Source organism: Citrus clementina, unplaced genomic scaffold, assembly GCF_000493195.1.
Source record: "Citrus clementina cultivar Clemenules unplaced genomic scaffold, Citrus_clementina_v1.0 scaffold_5, whole genome shotgun sequence".
Lineage (NCBI taxonomy): Eukaryota > Viridiplantae > Streptophyta > Magnoliopsida > Sapindales > Rutaceae > Citrus > Citrus x clementina.
In genome coordinates, this window is record NW_006262201.1 from 23,851,942 (window position 1) to 23,870,938 (window position 18,997).

Sequence of the window (18,997 nt, forward strand, 5' to 3'; positions counted from 1 at the left end):
TAGGGGACGTCAGACACTTCAGCTTGCGGTGCATCTACACCCTATCTACACCATTTTCTTCACTTCTTTCCCCTCAAATTCTTCTTCTCATCTCTCTTTGTACCAAAATTTTCAATAAATAAAATTAGTTTTATTTCCAATTTTTAATTCTGTATTTTTTTAAATTTAATAATTATTTTTATTTCAATTATGCTTGGCTAAATACTAATAGTTAGGTTAATGTGAAACTCTTAGTTAAAAAATATGATTTAATCAAATTTTATTTTTGATAATATAAATTAAATTCTTTTCTATCTAATTTTATCAATATTTCATATTTTGAAATTTTGATTTATTGTAGACAAATATGGGAGTTTGGAACAATGAATTTTTAATATCTTAGTGTAAAGTATGATAAAATGGTATTTTGACTTATTGTAGACAAGTTAAATTTTGGCACACTAAGTACTTAAACCATAATAAAATTATTGGGAAAATAATTGTAATTTATACTATTAATTTTTGGGTAATAAAATAAAAAGAAAAAAATGTATTAAATTGTATTTACTACAATTTATACAATTAATTGTATTAAATTAATGAGAAAATAATCATAATTTATATAATTAATTGGATCCATAACCCTGACTAATTTAATTTCATAGTTTCACTTAAATTAAGTTGCATATATTTAAATTTTATTTTCATTTTTAAATAAAATAAAATGAACAAATTAAATATTTTCTCTCCGAATTGACCTCGGACTTATCACGCTATATTATAACTAGACACTCTTACACTTGGGAGTAAATTAAACATTTTTAAGTCGTGTCAAGTTTTTGATGAATTGTCGGTAAAATGTATTTATTTTGTTTAAATTTTTTCTTTGTTTTAATTTTTCTTCTTGTGTAAATTTTCATTTACCCCCTTTTCCTTTTCTTAAATTTTGTTTCATCCACAAAAGCTTTTAGAATATCAGTTTCACCCCAAAGATTTTTGCTTCAAGCTCATTCTTCTCATAATTACAGTTTAACCATAAATTATAGAAAGTTTTTGAACAAACCCATTGCTGAAATTTCCCATAATAATCAAATTTAGACCTATTGCACCGTGTTTGGACTTAATTGGACCTTATTTGGCTCAATAAACTAAATATTAACTTTAACAAAAAGACCTAATAATTTGAACTAATCACTTAATTGGCTAGTAATTTTTAAAATTTTTTTAAAAAAGAGCATGGACCTTAAGTTAAGTATTCTTTTTTCTTTCTTCTTTTAATTTTTGCAATTTAATTTTCACATTTATTTTATTTTATTTTTCTTTTTTATGTTTACTTTATTAATTTATATGGACGGTTCAAACTGCCTGAATTGTTAATTTTTTTTTATTTTTCTTATGTTTAATTACTTGGTTTATATGGCTGGTTTAACTGTATATTTGGTTATTTTAATTTTAATTTTAATTAATTAATTTTCATTTTATTTATTTTTATTTCACATTTTTTGTAAATTTATCTTGTCTATTTAAATTTCAGTTTTTTCATTTTTAAATTGTGTACTTTTTATTTAGTTCTTTTTCATATGCTATTCATTTGTTTGTGTATCACTTTTACAACATAATTTCACACACACACATCATCATCATTGCATGAGACGTTGGTCTCGATCTTCAAGTGGTAGATTAATTCATAGATCTCAATCACCGCCACCAATCATGGAGGAGATCCAAGAAGAAAACTTTTTGGATAAACTTTAATCCTCATATTGATTAGGGAGCCAACAATTCTTAACATAATCCACATAATCAAAATCAACCATGAACTTTGAGATACTACATGAATCTAACCAGAACCAAAGCACCCTCGTGTATGGTGTTTCCTCCAGAAGCATCTCGATTCAACTTCAAATCAGGTATTATCCGACTTTTACCAAGATTTCATGGTTTAGAATATGAGAATCCATACTTAAATCTAAGAGATTTTGAGGAAATTTGTAATACATATATAGACCAAAATTGTAGCATGAACATAATTAGATTAAAGCTTTTTCTTTTTTCATTAAAAGACAAAGTTAAGGCTTGGCAAAAAAAACCTTATATTTGGATCAATAAGAACTTGGAATAACATGCAGGAACAATTTTTGAAAAAAAGTTATTTCCACCTTATAGAGCCAATTCTTTTAAAAGGCAAATCACTTCTTTCACTCAAAAAACATAGAGAAATATTACACCAATATTGGGATAGGTTTAAAGAATTGTTTAACATATGTCCATACCATGGTTTTGGAACTTGGCAATTAATCACTTATTTCCACGAGGGCTTGACACCCTAAAATAGACAAGTTGTAGAAATGATGTGTAATGGTGAATTTAAAGATAAAAATCCAGAACATGCACTAGATTACCTTGGCCAGTTAGCTGAAAATGCAAAACATTAGGATAATGTTTGAACTTTTGAATTAACAAATAAACTACAACCATCTGCATCCAGTGGAGGAATCATAACTTTAGGGAAGATCATGATTTACAAGTAAAATTTGCATCCCTAGTTGGGATGGTTGAAGCTTTGGAAAATAAAAAAAGTGATCAAGTAAAATCTGTTGAATAAACTGCATGTAATGTTTGTAGTTCTAATGATCATTTCACTCAAGATTGTCCCATTTTGCCGACATTTAAAGAATGTCTACATGATCAAGCCAAAGCCATTCACATTTTTAGTAAGCCAAACTCATATTCACAGACTTATAATCTTGATTGGAGAAATCATTCAAATTTTAGTTGGAGGAATAATAATAATGCACAATGTCCACAAAGACCACCTCCCCAAAATTTTCAAAATGCTTGCCTTATGCACTATATGTTCCACCACCATGGAAAATTTTGAAAAATATAATGCATTCATTTATTAAGAAGCAAGATGTTATTAACAATCAAAATGCACAAACTTTTTCTGCTAAAATTTCTTCCGCTCTCACAATTCAAGAAAAAGATAAATTTACAGCTTAACCACAACCAAATCCTAAGATTCAACAAAATTCACCCATGGACCAAGTCAAGTCATTGTAACTCTTTGTAAAGGTAAGGTTGTTGATAGACTTATTCACCAACTTTGTGAAGATAAAGACAGTGAAAATTCAAAGGGTAAGGAAAAACTAGAAAATTCAAAGGGTAAGGAAAAACTAAATAAACTTACATATAGTGAAGAAATCATTATTGTTCCATTCGAACTGCCATTTTCCATAAGCATTGAATAAACCAAGGAAATCAAATCACTCTTCTGAAATTTTATGAAATCTTTAAGCAAGTGAAAGTTAATATTCTTTTGTTAGATGCAATCAATCAGATGCCTTCATATGAAATTTTTTTAAAAGACTTATGTACTGTCAAGAGGAAATTGAAAGTAAGAAAGAGTGTTTTCATGGCTAAATAGGTAACTATTATGTCTACCAATAATAAGTTGAAATGTAATGATCCTGGTTGTCCTACTATTTCTTATATTATTGGTGATCACAAAATTGAGCATGCTTTACTAGACCTTGGTGCTAGTGTTAATTTGCTTCCATATTAAGTTTATCTTCAACTTAATCTTGGTGAGTTCAAATCAACTTCAACTACACTTTTGTTTGGCGACAAATAAGTCAAACTACCAAAAGGAATAGTGGAAAATGTTTTGGTACTAGTTGCTTAATTCATATACCCTGTGGATTTTATTGTCTTAGAAACTGAACCTATTGTAAATAATTATAAACCAATTCCTGTAATTTTGGATCGACCATTTTTTAACTGCTAATGCTTTGATTAATTATAGGAATAGTTTAACAAATTAATCATTCAAAAATATGACTTTGGATTTGAATTTTTTAATACGTGTAGGCAACGTAATGAAGAAAATGAGAATGAAGATGAGACTAATGAACAAAAGGAATTGCATGAATCTTGTATAGAGGAAAATATTCAAAAAGGGATTTTTTTTTAACTTAGTGATATTTGTCAACTTGAAATGATACTTCTAATATAAATTTGTTTCTTGATTCTGCCCAGACTACAAAATAATGATGAAAAACCAACATTTGAAAAGCTCAGAATCATTGAAAAGATAGAACAACTAAGAAGCACCTAAACTGGAATTGAAACCTTTACCAAAAGGATCGACACATGTTTATATTGGAGAATAACAAACTTATCCTATTTTGATTTCTTCTATTCTAACAAGCAACTAAAAAGGTAAATTATCATCTTTTTTTAAAAGTATAAAAATGAAATTAGATGGACTTTAGATTATATTAAAGGTATTAATCCTTTAATTTGCACACATAAAATCAATTTGGAAGAAAATGCTAAAACATGTCAGCAACCTTAAAGAAAATTAAACCCACATATGAAAGAAGTAGTAAGACAGAAGTCCTTAAATTGCTTAATGTAGGAATTATCTATCCTATCTCTGATAATAACTGGGTAAGTTCTACATAAGTAGTGCCTAAGAAATCTTAAATCATTATTGTTAAAATGAAAAAGGTGAGTTAATCCCAACACGAATTATATCTAGTTGGCACATGTACATTGATTATAGGAAGTTAAATGAAGCCACTAGAAAATATCATTTTCCATTACCATTCCTTGACCAAATCTTAAAAATAGTAACTAGACGTCCCTACTACTACTTTTTAGATAGATATTCAGATTATCATCAAATTCCTATAACACTTGAGGACCAAGAAAAGACTATACGTATATGTCTCTTTGGAGCATTTGCATTTAAAAGAATGCCATTTGGACTTTGTAGTGCTCCTGCAACATTTGAAAGATGCATGCTAAGTATTTTCAACAATATGGTTGAGCATTGTTTAGAGATCTTTATGGATGATTTGATTATGTTTTGGAATTCTTTTGATGATTGCCTTGATAATTTGCAGAGAGTTTTAAAAAGATGTATTGTAAAAGAACTTCCGTTGAATTGAGAAAAATGACATTACATGTAACACCCCACACCCTTATAAATAAATAAATAAATATATATATATATATATATATAGAGAGAGAGAGAGAGAGAGAGGAGAAAGAGAGAAGAGAAGAGAGAGAGGAGAAATCAAACTAGGTCAACCCGACCCGCGAACATGACCTAGTCAGATCTCCCATTTCCGGCCACTACTCTGGCCAAGCTTGTACCGATTGAAAACTCTTAAGCCATTGGTCATCTCCAAGCCATCCTTGCCGCCGGAAAACGGTCGGAAGACCACCAATTGAAGCCTTGAATTTTCGCGAAATCGCAGCCTTGATTCGGTGCATTTTTGCCGGAGTTGGGCCATATCGCTACTTAGGTTTTGTTCCTCACCTTGCCCTCTACCATTTCCAACCATCCACTGCCGTCAGGGACATTGTTTTACCGTAGATCGACCACTTGAGCATTCACAATTTCCGAGCTAGATTATGATGTCGTCGATGTACGTCGGAGGTCACCACTGCCACTGTTGGTCTCAGCTTGGCCAGAAGTGTCTAACCCGAGCTTCATGTCCCTGTCGGCTAAATTTCGGTCACCGTTGGTCAACAAGGGCATTTCAGTAATTTAAAACTTTGAGGGCAATTTTGTAACTTCAGACTTTGCGGGTATTTTAGTAACTTTGGAAATTGAGGATAAGTTGGTAATTATGATTTTGAGGTTAAATTGGTAAATTATGATTTTAGAGGTATTTTGGTAATATTGAATTCGAGGGCAATTTGGTAATTTTATAATGTGAGGGTAATTTCATAATTTCTGAATTGGAGAATAATTAGCAATTTATGATTTTAGGATTTCGAGATTATTTATGTGATTTATGATTTCGAGAGTATGTTGGTAATTTATTATTTAAATTGAGATTATTTGATGTTAAGTTTGGAGGGTGTTATATTGAGAAATTTGAGGACATTGGAGTTTATGATTATGATTTAGCTTTATCTTATGAGAGCATTTTTATTGATTTTAGGCCAATGATATCGATACGCATTTGTTACTCGAGGATGCTAAGAAGTAAGTAAACTAGATTTCCAAATGAATCACAATAAACAATATGTATATGTTTGATATGTTTGAAAAGCCTATTTTGATATGTATGGATATGGATTTATATGCTCTGCCCATGTGTTTATGTGATGTGTTAATATGATGTGTTGTTATGTGTTATGTGTGTTTATGGACATGGGCATATGTGTGTGTGGAATTTTATTAGCATCAGCATGAAAATGCATCATGTTTTCTATAAAATAAGAAAGTGGATTTCAACCTAACGAAATTTGAAGAAAGAAAGTTTGTTTTACAGTTTTGGCTTGGATGCTTGAATTCGTTACTGGCTTAGTGGAGGACACTTTAGATGTTATATTATGGTTAAGAGATAAGTGGGCGAGGGACGTACTGACGTGAAGCCCAAAGTGTATGAAAATTATGAAAGTTAAGAGAGTGTCCTACCAAGAGGTAATTGAATGAAGGTAGCTCAAGTAAGTGATTTGAAAGAGAATGTGAAAGTTTGAAAATACAAAATGAGATTTTGCTGATTCGTTTTACAATGTTTTCAAATACCATGGCACGTCATCCATTTGTATTACATTTATGCATGTATTTATTTTGGTATATGAAAAGTTGATTTACTTATTGAGTTTTGTACTCATTATAGTTTATTGTGATTGAGTTTTCAGAAATTAGGATTGTTTCACATGAGTGACGAGGACTTCCTGAATTGAGGACGATAGATGGTTTGACATAAATTTTAAACTCTTCCGCTGCAGTTTGTGTAATATATTTGTATTTTGAGGCTTGATTTTTTATGGATTGTAAAAGGATTATTATTATTATTATTATTATTATTATTATTATTATTTTAAGTATATATATTTGAGCTGCAGTTAGATTCGCCCTGTGGAGTTTGGGGCGGGTCGTTACATTACATGGTTACTTCTGGAATTGTTTTGGGTCATCTTGGATCTATTAAAAGAATTAAAGTTGGCAAAGTAAAAATTGAAGTCATATCTAAATTGCTACAACAAAAAACAATTAGAGATGTGCAATCCTTTTTAGAACATTCAAGATTTTATAGGAGGTTTATAAAAAACTTTAGTGCCATATTTAAACCATTTTGTAATCTCTTATTAAAAGATGCACCATTTGAATGGACTGGTAATTGTCAAAAGTTTTTTGAGAAAATAATGTCTTTTAACATCTACACCTATTATGCAACCACTGTTAGCCTATATGGCTATAAATATTGATTTTGATGATAACAAACCACATGTATTTATTAAGTAAAGATTTATGAATTGTGCTTTTATAATAAGAAAATGATGTTATGGAATTAAAGCATTTTGGACTAAAATGAAAGTAATTTCAAAATCTTTGATAGTGTTTTAAATTTCGGATTTGGACCTATTTGAAACTATTTAAATATTTTTGGGTCATTCTATAATTTCATAAGTTTGGGCGAAATCATAATTTCAGAAAGTTTGGGATTAACGAAGAATTATTTAGAAATTCTGAAATTGGACTTATTTGCAAAGTTTCATAACATTTTGGGCCATACTACAGTTTTATAAAGTTTTGGGGTCAAACTAAAAATTTGGGAAAATTTTCACTGTAGCAGGTTACTGTAGCAAGCGGCTATCCGGATTCTGAAAACCAGAAATCCGGATACGGGCAGCAAGGGTCCAGAAAGAAAACGGCTTACCGGATTCCGAATCCGGCAAGCCGGTTAGGCAAAATTTTGAATTTTGCCTTAACGGTAACATAAATCCGGCTTACCGGATTCCATAAACGGCAAACCGGATATGCCTGGAATGTGAGTAACTGCTAGTTTTTGAGCTCAAACTATAAGAACTCAAATCCAACTCATTTTGAACCTCTCCAACAAGTAAAAACAAAAAGCACACGAGATATCTTGAGCCTTCAAACTTGCAAACTACATACATTGAATCATTCATTGTTCTTCATCTTTGAATATCTACTCATTGAGTGAGTTTCATTGTAACTTTCATTTCTTCATTTCAATTGTAAGAATTTGAGTGTGTGAGACACTTGAGTGAAGAGATTGGGAGATAATTTCTTCGTTGTAAAGGTTTATTGACACCTCGAAGTCAATTGTAATCGGTTGAAGCCTCGGAAAGGCTTGGATAGTGAAATCCTCAAGCTTGGATTGCTTGGAGGCGTGGACGTAGGCGGGGATTGCCGAACCACGTAAAAATCCGTGTGTTTGTTTCTCTTCTCCCTTACTCTTTAATTATTGTGCCTTTATTAAACTTATTGCTTTCAATTTTTATTAAGGTATTAGATTGTTTGTTGTGTGGATTTGCTAGGATAATTTTTAAATTTCCAATTCACCCCCCCTCTTGGGTTGCACACTTATATTTCATTTGGTATCAGAGGGAGGTGCTCTTATTTAGATTTAACCATCTAGAGTTAAAGATCAATGGCAACTCAAAATGATTCTACATTTAGGGAAGGGCAGTCCACCACTAGACCACCTTACTTTGATGGAAACGATTACCCATATTGGAAAACTAGGATGAGAATTTACTTGCAAGCCTTAGATTATGAGATTTGGGAAATCGTTAATGATGGTCATTTCATGCCTTTGACTAAAAATGAAGTAGGAGAAGATATTACAAAACCTTCACGGGATTGGAATGATTTCGAAAAGAGAAAAGCTTCTCTAAATTCCAAGGCCATGAATGCCTTGTTTTGTGCTTTAGATAAGAAAGAGTTTCATAGAATGTCTAGTTGCGAAAGTGCTAATGAGATTTGGCACAAACTTGAGGTTGTCTATGAAGGCACGAACCAAGTGAAAGAATCTAAAATAAGTAGGTACACTCGACAATACGAATTGTTCCAAATGGAACAAAATGAAAATGTGTACTCTATGTATACTAGATTCACGGACATAGTGAACACTCTAGGAGCCCTAGGAAAGACTTTTTCAAATAGCGAAAAAGTCAAGAAAATCATTAGGTATACCTAAGGAATGGAGACCAAAAAGGACTGCCATTGAGGAAGCCAAGGATTTAAATGTATTACCTATTGATGATTAAATTGGCTCTCTTATTTCATATGAAGAAGATTTGGCAGCTGAAAAAGGGCATGAGGAAAAGAAGAAAAACATTGCTCTCAAGGCTTCAAAATGTGAGAGTGATGAGGAAAGCGAAATGGATGATGAGGAGCTGGCTATGTTGGCTAGAAGATTCAGAAAATTTTACAAAAAAAACAATGAGCAGAGAAAGTTCAGAGGCTACAAGAATAAGAAGGAGAAGAATGAGCCAATCACTTGTTATGAATGCAAGAAGCCAGGACACATACGACCGGAATGTCCTCTTCTCAACAAATTCAAGAAGAAGGCTATGGTGGCCACATGGGATGATAGTGATGAGGAAACAAGTGACGATGATGAGCAACAAGAAATGACAAACTTATCTCTCATGGCTATTGGGGAAGAATCATGTGATGAACTTGATGAGGTAAGTGTTCTTCCTACATATGATGAATTGCATGATGCTTTTAAGGATTTGCATAATGAGCTAATGAAGATTGGTAAAAAGAATATATGTCTTAAAAAGAAGATGATAGAGCTTAAGAATGAAAATGATTAATTTAGTGCAAAGATTACATGTCTAGAATTAGAAAATAAAACATTGCGTGATAGTATTGCATTATTTGAGAATTCTAGCACCTCACATGAGCACTTAGAGTCACACATGAATGACTTGAAAAATGAGAATGAAATGCTTAGAAAGAAGAGCAATGAACTAAATGAAATTGTGCTAAAATTCACGAATGGGCAAAAGATGTTGGACAATTTGCTAAACTCACAAAAATGTGTATTTGACAAAAGTGGCATAGGTTATAAACTGAATTTGAAACAAAAATTTTACAAGAGTTATTTTGTGAAGAATACATCTATTAACAATAAAATTATATGTCATTATTGCAATCAAGATAGCCATATGAAAAATAGATGTGCAGTGAAGAGAAATGCATATTATGGTATGAAATGTGTTTGGGTTCTGAAAGGAACCATTGCTAACTCTCAAGGACCCAAAAAGGTTTGGGTACCTAAAACTTGAGATTTTTTCTACAAGACTCAAAGAAGAAGAAGAATAAGTGGTACTTGGACAGCGGTTGTTCAAGACACATGACAGGGAATTATTCTTGGTTTTCAAGCTTTACCAAGATCGAAAATGGTGTAGATGTATCGTTTGGAGATAATTCAAAAGGAAAAATCATTGGAATTGGAAATGTCGGTAATGTATCCTCTACTCTCATTGAGAATGTGTGTTTGGTTGAAAACTTGAAACACAATTTGCTTAGTATTAGTCAATTATGTGATAAAGGATATAGAGTTATCTTTGATGAATCAAAATGTGTTATTGAGAATGCATGTGATGGGAAAATCTTGTTTGTAGGAAATAGATGTGTTAATGTCTATACCATTAATATAGATTGTGCATCTATACATGAAAAATGTCTCTCCGCATTGCATGATGATGGTTGGTTATGGCATAGAAGATTAGGTCATGCAAGCATGGATTTGATTTCAAAAATCGTGAAAAATGATTTAGTTAAAGGTCTTCCAAAAATCAGTTTTCAAAAAGATAGAATTTGTTAAGCATGCCAATTTGGAAAACAAATCAAAACTTCCTTTAAAAGCAAGAATCATGTCTCTACTTCAAAACCACTTCAATTGCTTCATATAGATTTGTTTGGATCTTCTAGATATGCTAGTTTAAGTGGCAAATATTATGCATTTGTAATTGTGGATGATTATTCTAGATATACATGGGTATTGTTCTTAGCGAATAAGGATGATGCCATTGATGCATTTCGAATTTTCTATAAAAAGGTTCAAAATGAAAAAGGTTATTCTATTATTTGTATTAGAAGTGATCATGGTGGAGAATTTGAAAATCATGCATTTGAAAATTTTTGTAATGACTTTGGCATTGAACATCAATTTTCATCACCTAGGACTCCACAACAAAATGGAGTAGTAGAGAGAAAGAATAGGTCTATTCAAGAAATGGCTAGGACCATGTTGAATGAAAACTCTTTGCCTAAGTATTTTTGGGCCGAAGCCGTCAACACCGCTTGTTATGTTTTAAATCGGGTGTTGATTAGACCTAATCTTAATAAAACTCCATATGAGCTTTGGAAAGATAGAAAACCCAACATTGGTTATTTTAAAGTTTTTGGATGCAAATGTTTTGTTTTGAACACAAAAGATAATCTTGGTAAATTTGATCCAAAATCTGATGTTGGTATCTTTCTTGGTTATTCAAATTCAAGCAAAGCTTATAGAGTTTATAACAAAAGAACTTTAGTTGTGGAAGAATCTATGCATGTTACATTTGATGAGTCTAACCCCTCCTCTACGGAGAAAGTTGTTGTTGATGATAATGCAGAAGAAGAACAACAAGAAGAAGCATCGAATGACAACCAAGAAGACGCGCCACATGGAATTCAAGAAGAACATCATGAGGAAACAAATGCAGAGCAAAATGAAGGTACTTCACAAACACTCCCCAAGGAGTGGAGGTATGTATCTTCTCACCCTAAGGATGTAATTTTAGGAGATCCCTCACGAGGTGTTATCACTAGATCAACTCTTAGGAACACATGTGAGCATGCTGCATTTATTTCTCAAATTGAACCAAAATCCTTTGCGGATGCGGAAAATGATGAATCTTGGATTATGGCAATGCAAGAGGAGTTAAATCAATTTGAGAGAAATAATGTGTGGGAGTTAGTTCCTAATCCGGAACATCAATCCATTATAGGTACTAAATGGGTATTTAGAAACAAAATGGATGAATCCGGGGTGGTTGTAAGAAATAAAGCTAGATTAGTGGCTCAAGGTTACAACCAAGAAGAAGGAATTGATTTTGATGAGACTTTTGTACCTGTAGCAAGGCTAGAATCCATTAGGATGTTGTTAGCATATGCATGTCATAAGGATTTTATTTTGTATCAAATGGATGTCAAGAGTGCTTTCTTAAATGGATACATTATGGAGGAAGTTTATGTGAAACAACCTCCTGGTTTTGAAAATGAAAAATTTCCAAATCATGTGTATAAGTTATCCAAGGCTTTGTATGGTTTAAAACAAGCACCTAGAGCTTGGTATGATAGGCTTAAAAACTTCTTGTTGGATAATGATTTTTCGATGGGAAAAGTGGACACAACTCTATTTGTTAAGCATAAGAACCAAGATATACTTATTGTTCAACTTTATGTTGATGATATTATTTTTGGTTCTACTAATGAGTTGTTATGTAAAGATTTTTCATCATGTATGAGTAAAGAGTTTGAGATGAGTATGATGGGAGAGTTAAAGTACTTCCTTGGACTTCAAATCAAACAAAACGAGGAAGGAATTTTCATAAATCAAGCCAAGTACGTGAGAGATCTACTCAAAAGATTTGGCTATGATAATGGAACGGCAATAAGCACTCCTATGAGTACTACCATCAAGCTGGACAAAGATGAGAAAGGTAAGAAAGTTGATATCAAGACATATCGAGGTATGATCGGATCCTTACTCTACTTGACTGCTAGTAGGCCTGATATTATGTTTAGTGTTTGCTTGTGTGCTAGATTTCAATCTTGTCCTAAAGAGTCTCACATGCTTGCTGTCAAACGCATTTTTTGGTATTTAATTGGCACTATTAATCTTGGCCTTTGGTATCCTAGAGGAACTCATATTGATTTAACTTGTTATTCGGATGCCGATTTTGCTGGGTATAAGGTTGATAGAAAAAGTACTAGTGGAACATGTCACTTCCTAGGCCATTCACTTATCTCTTGGTTTAGTAAGAAACAAAACTCAGTTGCGCTTTCAACCACCGAGGCAGAATATATTGCCGCAGGTAGTTGTTGTGCACAAATTCTATGGATAAAACAAACTCTTAGAGACTATGGTATGAAGCTTGATCAAATTCCTATCTTATGTGACAATACTAGTGCTATAAATCTCTCTAAGAATCCTATTCAACATTCTAGGACTAAGCATATAGAAATTAGACATTATTTCCTTAGAGATCATGTTCAAAAAGGAGATGTCGTAATTAAATTTATTTCCACTGAAAATCAACTTGCGGATATCTTTACAAAACCTCTTAGCAAAGAGCATTTTATAAAGATAAGACATGAGCTTGGAATGATGAATGTTGAATCTTAATTCATGTTTTACTACATGGCTTGATATGCTTGTTATCATATGGATTTATGCTTCATGAATTAGATAACTTGATATGCTTGTAAATTTATGATTTTATGATTTTGTGTTTCATGCATTAAATGGCTTATTGAAAAGTTTTAAATCTCAAAATGATTTAAAATTAATCAATTTTTAAGGCCGGAAATAAAATGGTGTGTGTAGTACAAGTATAGGAGCTAGCAAATATTCCTTTTTCTTTCTTCCGGAAAAACATTTCTCCTTATTGATCTCTCTCGGGACAAATTCCGGACAACCGGATTAGCTTTGGTTGGTCTCTGGACAACATTCGGATGACCCGATTTTCAATCCGGAAAACCGAATTTGGAAGGATACGTACTGCCTCATAACCGGTCTACCGGTTATCAAAAACCGGAAAACCGAATTCGCGTGCATGCTTTGCTGGAACAAAACCGGATTTCCGGTTCAAGACATCCGGAAAACTGATTGTTTTTGAAGGATCTCGAAACCGGCAAGCCGAATTCATGGTTATAGCTCTCGGGTCCATATCCGGTCTACCGAATTTCTTTTTCGGTAAGCTGTTTTCGGCTTTCAACTATCTGACCAAGAACCGGATTTCCGGATTTTCTGCCTCCCGAGCTAACAGGCAAACCGTTTGTGAATCGTGTGCTTCTGTCCATTAACCGGCTAGCCGGTAATGAAATCCAGCAAGCCGGATTCGAGATTTATCTTTGCTGTTCATCATCTTCTCCTCATTCGGTCTTCCGTTTCTTCTCTCTCTCTAAAAACCGATTCTATTCTCTCTTGATTTCACTCCAAAATCCATCTTTTTCTTCCATTCCCACATCAAATTGAGTCAAGAAAATCATTCCCCATCTCTTTATTCACTCAAAACAATCTTTAAACTCCTTTTTCAACATCCAAAACTCTAGATCCGAATTTCAACCTAGGTTTTGGGCCGATTTTTCTCTCTCTAGATTTTTCACTCTCAAGCTGTTTTTGCTCCAATTTATTTCACCAAATCACTTTCAATCTTCATCATCTTCATTCTATTTGGTGTTTGTATCTTCAAATCCAACAAAATCACCATGTCAAGCTCTAGGCCGGTTCGAAGAAAAGGCAAGGAACCGGTTCAACCATCCACACGGCCACGGGAAGCAAGGGGCACCTCCAGTCAATCCACCTTTGAGTCCATTCATTTTCAGAACAAGCAACACTTGATCAAAAGGTTCCAATAAAACTTTCGGACTCGTGAGGTACTCAACACTTTCTTTGTTTTACCGGATGTTTTGCATACTCTCCAGATTAGTCATAGAACTTTATTTCAATTATTGGGAGATGTTGGTTGGATTGATGCATTGTTGATTGAGGAGAATGTGTATCCCGACTTGGTGAAAGTATTTTACTCGAATATGGATTGTTCCGCGGAGAAAGAGAATCGAGTAATCACCACAGTTGGAGGAGTTTTGATTGAATTTGATGATTTGGAGTTGAACTCCATCCTAGGATCTTCCGATGATGGCCTGGACATTTTTTCTCTTAGGAAACCTCCTGATATTGATGACTTTGTTCATGTTGATGCCGTTCGTAATATTTGTCGGCGTAGTGATCTTTCTGTTGAAGAATGTACCATTCATTTCCGTACTCAGTGTCTTTGTCTTCAAACTCGTTTTTTACTTCGTATCATCCAGTCCATTGTACTTCCTAGATCAGGACATTTGGATGAGGTTTCTCACATGGATGTCACCATGATTGACTGTATTCTTAGAGGTCGCCCGGTCGACTTGGGCTATTCCATTGTTCGTACCATGTTGAGTATTCCTGTCTTGATTACCCGCTCTCTTCCTTATGGTCACTTCATTACCCGTATTCTTAAATTCTTTGAAGTGCCGATTCTAGAACCATCTTGTAGGCCGTCCAAGGGTATTGGGGATGAGGTTATTGTTGGGTTAGGCTTTGAGTGGAAGGATGACACTTGGGTCAAATACAGCGATAACAAGTTTACCTTTCTAGCCCCAAGTGATGATCGGCCACTAAATGCTGTGATTCCAGCTGATCAGCTTCTAGTATTCTCACTCTCATTTCGAGGGCAGCGTAGACGCCGAGTTTCTTCCACGGTTGCTTCAGCTCCTAGTGCATCTGCATCCGTTTCATCACCTCCACGACCTCCTACCTCTGGAGATGTTACTCTTCAGCAGCTTATGGATGAGGTGCGGACACTTTCGGTGCGGTAGACTGAGCTTCAGCAGGAGCAGCAGCAGCAGCGGTAGCTGCAGCATCAGCTCATTCATGGCCAGCGCCTCCTCTTTGAGCACTTCGGCATTCCATATCCGTTTCCACCTCCTTCACCTCCATCCTCACCACCCGAGTAGTATCTTATACTTGTACTTGGACACACCTACATTTCATTTACTGCATTATGTGTTCTTTTATTTTTGACTCTATGGATGGTTATTATGCTTTTCGGTTTATGTATTTGTTTTGGATGATATGGATTTGTTATGACTATTTATGTTGGATGTTATGGATTTGTTTTTGAGTGATTATTATGGATTATATGGATTTTCTTATGCTTATGGATATTTTTTTTACTAATGTGCTTATGTTGCGATTTTGATGATTGATAGGGGGAGAATGATTTAATATGTGTTATGAAAATATGCATGTATCTAGGGGGAGCATGTATGCAGGGGGAGTTTTTTGTTAAACTATTTTCAAATCATTTTTTAACTTGCATTGATTAAGGGGGAGCTTTTTCATAACAAGATTAAAGTTTTGAATGTGCTTTGTCATCATAAAAAAGGGGGAGATTGTTAGCCTATATGGCTATAAATATTGATTTTGATGATAACAAACCACATGTATTTATTAAGTAAAGATTTATGAATTGTGCTTTTATAATAAGAAAATGATGTTATGGAATTAAAGCATTTTGGACTAAAATGAAAGTAATTTCAAAATCTTTGATAGTGTTTTAAATTTCGGATTTGGACCTATTTGAAACTATTTAAATATTTTTGGGTCATTCTATAATTTCATAAGTTTGGGCGAAATCATAATTTCAGAAAGTTTGGGATTAACGAAGAATTATTTAGAAATTCTGAAATTGGACTTATTTGCAAAGTTTCATAACGTTTTGGGCCATACTACAGTTTTATAAAGTTTTGGGGTCAAACTAAAAATTTGGGAAAAATTTCACTATAGCAGGTTACTGTAGCAAGCGGCTATCCGGATTCTGAAAACCAGAAATTTGGATATGGGCAGCAAGCGTCCAGAACGAAAACGGCTTACCGGATTCCGAATCCGGCAAGCCGGTTAGGCAAAATTTTTGCCTTAACGGTAACATAAATCCGGCTTACCGGATTCCATAAACGGCAAACCGGATATGCCTGGAATGTGAGTAATGGCTAGTTTTTGAGCTCAAACTATAAGAACTCAAATCCAACTCATTTTGAACCTCTCCAACAAGCAAAAACAAAAAGCACACGAAATATCTTGAGCCTTCAAACTTGCAAACTACATACATTGAATCATTCATTGTTCTTCATCTTTGAATATCTACTCATTGAGTGAGTTTCATTGTAACTTTCATTTCTTCATTTCAATTGTAAGAATTTGAGTGTGTGAGACACTTGAGTGAAGAGATTGGGAGATAATTTCTTCGTTGTAAAGGTTTATTGACACCTCGAAGTCAATTGTAATCGGTTGAAGCCTCAGAAAGGCTTGGATAGTGAAATCCTCAAGCTTGGATTGCTTGGAGGCGTGGACGTAGGCGGGGATTGCCGAACCACGTAAAAATCCGTGTGTTTGTTTCTCTTCTCCCTTACTCTTTAATTATTGTGCCTTTATTAAACTTATTGCTTTCAATTTTTATTAAGGCATTAGATTGTTTGTTGTGTGGATTTGCTAGGATAATTTTTAAATTTCCAATTCACCCCCCTCTTGGGTTGCACACTTATATTTCAACCACTTGATTGGTGTTTGCCTTTTGAATTAATGTGTGATGCAAGTGACTTTGCTGTTAGTGTTGTTTTATGACAAAGAAGGGATGGTAAACCCTTTGTGATTTATTATGCGGGTAAGACTTTAGATAGTACTCAAATGAATTATTTTACAACTGAAAAATAATTACTTCTTGTGATTTTTGCATTAGACAAATTTTTTTCATATTTGCTTGGTTCTAAATTTGTGTTTTTACTGACCACGCTACTGTGAGATATTTAATGACTAAACAGAATGCTAAATCAAGACTAATTCGTTAGATTTTGTTACTTCAAGAATTTGACCTCACCATCAAAGTAAAGGGTGACAAGGTTAAAAATAACTTTTTTGAAATTTGTGCTGACAATTTTCTGTCAGTCCCTCCACAGAAAAGAACATAAAAGAGAAACAGATATCCTAGATATTCCGTAATCGAAGCATAGAACAAAGTGAATCCATTGTTTCATCTTAACTAATTGTCTGCCTGAATCAATATGTATGCATCTACAAAATCGTTAATATACAATTAGAAAAATGAAGTCCCTCTGCAAAGTGGGTTCAACAAAATAAAAATTACTGTCGGTACCATTTTGAACCTTCTTCGACATTTGCAATTGTGAATACTTCTAGAGATTTTGAAGAAATTTCCATATGGATAAACAGAATGCTAAATTTGTGTTTTTACTGACCACGCTACTGTGAGATATTTAATGACTAAACAGAATGCTAAATCAAGACTAATTCGTTAGATTTTGTTACTTCAAGAATTTGACCTCACCATCAAAGTAAAGGGTGTCGAAAATGTCGTTGCTGATCATTTATCAAGACTTACATCTGAATTATGTATTAACATAACACCTCTCAATGATTCTTTCCTTGATAAATTTTATTTTTGTTACTTCAATCCTACGTCTTCAACGCCTTCAAGATGGCATAAAACTATTGGTTGTAAGTAGACCATTTTTGCCAGGCCTCATTCAACTTCTCACTCATATACTCAATTATCCACCCTTCTTGGTAAAGAACAGCCCCAATTCCCTTGCTAGAAGCATCACACTCTACCTCAATAACTTGTCAAAGTTTGGCAAGTCTAACACATAAGTAGTGGACAACTTCTCCATTAGTAAAGTAAAATTCGGTTATTCTTCTTCTCTCTATTTGAACTTTCCTTTCTTTGAGCACTCTGTAACAGGTGAGACTATAGTGCTAAAATTGTGGATGAACCTCTTATAAAATGTTACCAGCCCATGAAAACTCCTAACTTCACTCACAGTTTTAGGTGTAAGCCATTCTCTAATAGCTTGTATCCTCGACTCGATAGCTCTAACCCATCCACACCAATTATAAAACCCAAAAGCTCCACATTACTCTGTAGGAAACCACACTTCTTTAGACTGATGTAAAGCTTATTCCTTTGCAACACCTCTCCAAACAATCTCAGATGCTCCAAATGCGTTATCACATTGACAAAATACACCAAAATATCATCAAAATGTACCAAAACAAATCTGCTAAAGAAAGGCTTAAGAACCTAGTTCATTAAGTGCATAAAAGTACTTGGTACGACGTCGCGAGCCACTCATACAACCCTTCCTTTATCTTGAATACTGTTTTACACTCATCTCCAAACTAATCTAAATCTGATGATACCTAATGTACAGGTCAATTTAAAAAAAAACCCCCGAGCATCATCTAACTAATCTAGTAAATCTCGAAACATCATAATAGGAAAATGATACTTCATTATAATCTGATTGATTCGCTTGTTGTTCACACATATATGCCAACTTCCATCCTTTTTTGGCACTAACAAGGCTTTAAAACGACAACATGTCCTTGTAAAATTGCATGGTCAT